The sequence below is a fragment of the Canis aureus genome, chromosome 4 (genome assembly GCF_053574225.1).
Source record: "Canis aureus isolate CA01 chromosome 4, VMU_Caureus_v.1.0, whole genome shotgun sequence".
Lineage (NCBI taxonomy): Eukaryota > Metazoa > Chordata > Mammalia > Carnivora > Canidae > Canis > Canis aureus.
This window is the reverse complement of record NC_135614.1, coordinates 25,039,446-25,045,445: the sequence shown is the minus strand read 5'-3', so window position 1 is coordinate 25,045,445 and position 6,000 is coordinate 25,039,446. Positions and strand designations below refer to the sequence as shown.

At 43.2% G+C, this 6,000-nt stretch overlaps 1 protein-coding gene across 9 annotated transcripts in view; it reads left to right on the top strand.

Annotated features, from left to right (window-relative positions):
- The first annotated feature begins 1,292 nt into the window (after positions 1–1,292).
- MICU1 (mitochondrial calcium uptake 1) overlaps positions 1,293–6,000 on the top strand; it is a 248,921-nt gene continuing 244,213 nt past the window's right edge. For 4 of the 9 annotated variants that reach the window (XR_013377818.1, XM_077894919.1, XM_077894918.1 and 1 more), the window contains exon 1: positions 1,301–1,461. The gene's annotated coding sequence lies outside the window, so the exon portion shown is untranslated. Of the gene's footprint in view, positions 1,462–6,000 lie in introns of all 9 variants that reach the window. The other 5 variants (XM_077894920.1, XM_077894916.1, XM_077894921.1 and 2 more) reach the window with 5 other exon arrangements.

Genomic DNA, 6,000 nt, shown 5'->3' with positions numbered 1-6,000 from the left:
TTGATAGTTGAGAAGCATCTTAACCACTGTGGCAGGTAGATCTGGGGACAACAGAATGCTGCTTCAGAGTCCAGACCTTGGTGTGCTCAGATGAGGACTTAGTTCCCTTAGCAGAACTGACTGCATTACCTAGAGTCCTAGCCCACTTCTCCACCTGCCATTGAATACAAATTTATCCATCTCACCGGGTAGTTGTAAATAAACATTGGGTTGTCTGTAAAGTGCTAGCACAGTGTCAGGATCACAATGATTTTTCTTTTTCTTTTCTTTTTTTTTAAAAAAAGATTTCATTTATTTATTCATGAGACACACACACACACACAGAGGCAGAGACACAGGCAGAGGGAGAAGCAGGCTCCATGCAGGGAGCCTGTCGTGGGACTCGATCCCAGGACTCCAGGATCACACCCTGGGCTGAAGGCAGGCGCTAAGCTATTGAGCCACCCAGGGATCCCCACAATGATTTTTCTTAGGTTAGTGGGGAAAGGGTGTCATCTGAAAAGAAAGGGAGAAAATAGTTGCTCCGTTTACTTCACAATTTAACCCGGTGATTTGACCCCAGTCCGACGCCTTTTGTTTCCATGGTTGTGGCCTTTTTTTTCACAGCTCTGCCAGGGAAACCCTTGAAGAGGAATTTTTTATTTGAAAAATCCTCTGGTATCATAATCAAAGCATTTGTATTCTATTTTCATAGCAGGAGAGACGATCCTTTTCCATCCCCAAATAAGACAGCAACATCTTCGGAGAAAAACACATTCTTAGCAGCTTAGCGGCTAAACTCTCCCACGGTGTTACTACTAAAGAGAACAGCTGGAAAACCCACAGAGTAGAGGAAGTGGTGAGGTTCCTAAATTCAAAGAAGCTTCAAGGTCACAGATGGGGACATTTTACTAGAAGTCTAAACCTAGATACAGTTCGAAAGGAACAATTCTCAAGCGACTGCGGTCCAGTTTTCTTTTCACTGTCTCCCTTGTACTTAGTCAACACGTAAATGAGTACCAGCGACGTGGCAGCAGGCACAAAAAATTCAATTTAACGGACACTTGGTGGGTACGCTCTGTGTGTGTTGGGAACTGGGTGCTAGAGGGAAAGGCAGAGTTTCTGCGAGCCCTCGCGCTTTCCCGCCTTAACACCGAGGAGGCGGGGCCCGAGGCGGGGGCGGGGCCTGAGGCCGGGGGCGGTGTCCGAGGAGGAGGCGGGGCCTGAAGTCGGGGGGCGGGGCCCGAGGCCGGGGCGGGGCCTAAAGCCGAGGGGGCGGGGCCCGAGGCCGGGGGCGGGGCGGATTCTCCGAGCCCCGCCCCACACGTATCTCGCCACTATCCCAACAGTCGCAGCGACTAGGAGAGTCACGTGAGAGGGGGCGGCGGAGGTGGAGGTTTCTCTCCGCTGGTGTTTCGTCTCTATGGTCGGTAGAGGTGGGCGGCTTTGACCCCAGAGCGTCTGCAGCCCGGGTGCGTACAGGTGAGTCCTGGACTCTGAAGGGTGTGAAGGGACAGCCATTTAGGGAAGTCGAGAGGAAAGGCAGGGCGAAACCGCCTGAGGGATCCGACCTCCCGGGCCGGCCGTTTGTGGGCTCTGGGATGCGGCGACTTCGGGTCTGGCGGCAGCGCTGTCTTCCCTCACGCTCTCGGCTCAGGGGCCTGCGAGGAGCGCGTAGTGGCGTCTGCTTCCCGTGCCCCCTTTTCCCGTGCTTCCCTTCAGCTAACCGCGTCCCTTTTCGCTGTCCCGGGAGATCTCGGTCCCAGGACCGAGTTCGCAGCCGCCGGGGTCACTCGGGCGCCGGCGTTCTCTCTCCCCGGCGGCAGGCGGGCTTGACCGGTGGACGCGGATGGAAGTGGGTGATGGAGTTTACACTCAGGTCTCTTGTTGGTGGGAATAGTAAGCATTTAAAAAAAAAAAAAAAAAAAAAGTAGAAGATCAGCGGGGACCCGAAGGAGCAGAACCGAGCGCAGCCGGCTGGGACTGCTAAGTCTTTATGTTTCCGGGCGCCTTCCGGCTCTGGCCCTCCCGCGCCCCACGCCGGCCCCCCGAGGGCGTTACTGCCCCTGTGCCTGTTGAGAGAAGAGTCCAAAACAGGCTGTGCCTTAACCTGCTGTCCCTGCAGTCTTGGGCTTGCTTTTCCTTTCAATCGCCGGAAAACTATTGTAGGTCTTTTTAAATGTAAACAGAATAACCAATCAGTGGCTAAGGGAATACAGTAAAATACTCCCCTCGCGGTACCCGGAAAAGACCCGTTGTCTTGGTTACTTTTATCAGTGTTTTTATTTCAGTGTTTTGGGTGGTTTGGATACACCTTTATGTTGAAGCATCCCTCGGGTCATGTGTGCTTGCGACCTAGCGGAAGAAAGGAGTTTTTTTGCAGACAAAGTTGGGGTTGACAGACGTGGGAGAGTTAAGGTTTAGAATTAAGTTAATCCATCTGACTAGTTAATAAAACGTCCACATCTTGAGGCAGAGGTGTTGTCCAGGATGACCTACATGCTGTCTTTCTGGTGTTGGACAAGTTAATGAGCTTGTTGAGTATCACCTTATCTTAACAAACTTTTTAGAACCTGCCATTAGTTCGTGAGAGGATGGCTCTGGCCTCCAGCTGCTCTGTATCGTCGCTCTTGATAGGTGATTATTTCTTCCACTTTAGTAACATCACTCTGACTCTGAAAGATAAGAGAACAGGGTTGCTGGAAGGAGGTGGGTGGGGGATGGGCTAGTTAGGGATGGGTATTAGGGAGGGCACTTGTTATGAAGAGCGCTGGGTGTTGTATATAAGTGATGAATCACGGAGTTCTACTCCTGAAACCAGTATTGCAGTGTATGTGAACTAGAGTTTAAATAAAAGTTTGAAGAAAAAAATAAAGAACGTCACCCTGGCCATCAATTATGCCAAGAAAGTGTCAATGAAGCCTTCCAAGTGTCTTTACTGAGGATTATAAAACAGAGTAATACTAACAGAAAGTGAAGATTCAGGAGTGGGTTCTGTGCTTGGGAAGAAAGGGAAAGAATGATAGAAGCTAACAAAAGCAACAGAACAAAAGCGTGTATTGCTCTCTTCCTTTATAATTACTGTATTCAGTAGACTTTTTACATCCCCAGAGACTGATTTTCCTATATTTAAGAATAAACAATGGTATATAACTTCTCCCACAATGCAATATTACGTACACTATAACTGAAAGATTTAAGTGACCCTTCAGGTCTTATATTATTTAGGATTATAGGACTAAATGTTATTAAACCTAATTTGGTCACTTTTTTTTTTTTTAAGTAGGCTCCCCATCCAGCATGGAGCCCAACTCGGAGCTTGAACTCACGACCCTGAGATCAAGACCTGAGCTGAGACCTGAGTCAGAAGCTTAATCTACTGAGCCACCCAGGCACCCCCTAATTTGGTCACTTTTAATCTTTAGTTTTAGTGAGTGATTTTTTTTTTTTTTAAGATTGTGTTTACTCATAAGAGACACACAAAGAGAGGCAGAGACCTAGGCAGAGGGAGAAGCAGGTTTCCTGTGGAGAGCCTGATGCAGGACTCCATCCTGGGACAACAGGATCACACCCTGAGCCAAAGGCAGATGCTCAGCCACTGAGCCACCCAGGTGTCCCTAGTGAGTGATTTTTTTTTTTTTTTTTTTTAAGATTTTATTCATGAGAGACAGAGAGAGAGAGGGGCAGAGACACAACACAGGCAGAGGGAGAAGCAGGCTCCATGCAGGGAGCCCAATGCAGGACTCGATCCTGGGACTCCAGGATCACACCCTTGGGCCAAAGGGAGGTGCCAAACCACTGAGCCACCCAGGGATCCCCGTGAGTGATTTTTTATAGTGGCTGTAACACTTGCTGGATGTTAACCAATTTTTTCCATATAGAGTTGTCTAATATACTACTTTTAAAAAGAGAACCAATTTTTATTGAGAGAACCTATTTTTTTAAAAAAGTTTTACTCACCCCCCTCAAAAAAAAAAACAACCCAAAAATAACTTGGTTTTTTGTCAAGTGGAAAAGTTGATTCCTTTAAAATAGATTTTCTATATACTTTGTAAATTATGAGAAAACTATTAATGTTTTTAAGATGTTAAATATTGGTATCTGAGCATATTTGAGAAGAAAACACAGGGGCAGTATTCTTAAATGTTTTATATTTCTCATTATAAAAGTGTATGTTTTTGAAAAATGGAAACATGGAAAATATAACATTGAAAGTTGAAATCCTAATTTATCTTTTCCCATGCCAGCAGGTAACCACTAGTTTCCGTTGCTATTTGGGAATCAGTGTGGAAAAGTAGAGCCTGAAGTAAAACTCTCTGGGAAAGATGGTACTAATAGCACCAGACTTACATCCTACAGCCTTAGAAACTCCAAAAGAAAGAGAACTTCCCTTTATAACTCCAACAAACTACTGTATGGGAATTTTATTAACCTGACTTATGTCATTGCTCATCCTGGAGGCAGTGTCTGTGGCCAGAGTGATGGGAATGCTTTGTGTAGTCAGGATTGGATTTTGTTCTCACCATGGAGTGGGATTTGGGGGGCATACAGTTTTAAACCACGTAAATTCAGAGTAAGCAACATTGGGGTGCCTGGCTGGCTCAGTTGGTAGAGCATCCCCCTCTTGTGGTTGTGAGTTTGAGCCCCATGTTGGGTGCAGAGTTTATTTTAAAAAAAAAAAAAAAAAAGCAACAAAAGTATGGTTCCTCTGGAAAAATTGAGGTGTCATTTTCTGGAGGGGAGAGAAGGGTTTCTGGACAGGCAAAAACAACATAGTTCACTGAAGTAATTTTACATGTATATATATATATATATATATATATACACATACACACACACACGCATTTTTTTTTTTTTTAGAGAACTTGCTTTCCTTTCCCAGTGTAAGTTAATTGTATTTTACAGTTTCAGTGTTATTTTTTAAAATGTCTACTTTATTAACTAATGGAATTTGAAATTTAAACTCTTCAAGTAGCATATGTTTGTACCTGTGTTGTTATATGATTAGTACCTGTGCTCTGGAGTATTCAGCTTTTCTAACTTTAAATATATTGTGTGTTTATCCCATTTGTTAAAATCGTTTATTGATAAGTATTTTTATTACTGTGAGTAAAGTTAACAAATTGCAGTTTATAAATAGTAACAAAAATATTGAGTGTTTAAGTATATGTAATCTATATGGTTGAAAGCTTGCTTCTTTTAATATGTGTTTAAAAATCTGTTAGTATAGAACTTCATTTTGAGCATTGAAAAATAAATCACTACAATTGTCACAAATTGTTGTCACTGGGTATTAACTTTAAAACTATAGTCAACGTTAAGGTCTGCTTTTGTATCTTTATGGATTATATTATATTTTAAGAGAAAATATAATTGAAGTAACACTGTTTACTCCACTGTCTTGATTTTGTTTAAAAGAAATGTTAGCAGTTCAATGGACGTTTGAGCTTAATCGCTAATACTGGTGTCACAGACTTCACGAGATTTATATTCTGAAACCCAACTCTGTCACGTCTTGATATTGAGCAAGCTATTTAATCTCTCTGAATTTGAGTTCATTCCATTTGCAAAATAGAAATAATAATACTTATGGGGGTCTTGTGAGGAGTAACTTAATGTATGCCAAGTACCTAGGGTATAGTAGATTCTCATTAAATGTAATTGTTAATAATGACAATAACAAGAAATATTGTTTACAAAGATTTTTATCTCCTCAATTTCAGAGTGTTTAGCACCAGTAGTTTAAATGTATATACAGGTGCTAAGGAATAAGATTGTTCTTTCTTCAGTTTTGTCTTTATTTTGGCAGGAGTGTGTGTGTGTGTTTTAAGTAGGCTCCACGCTTAGTGTGGGGCTTGAACTCAGAACCCTGAAATCCAACAACTGAGCTGAGATCAAGAGTCAGACCCTCAATCAGCTAAGCCACAATTTTAGCAGATTTTTAATTCCGTGTTGCACATATAGTAATAAACTAGAAAACTTTGTGTAAACTACATAATTATTGGTGGACTGCCCAAGTAT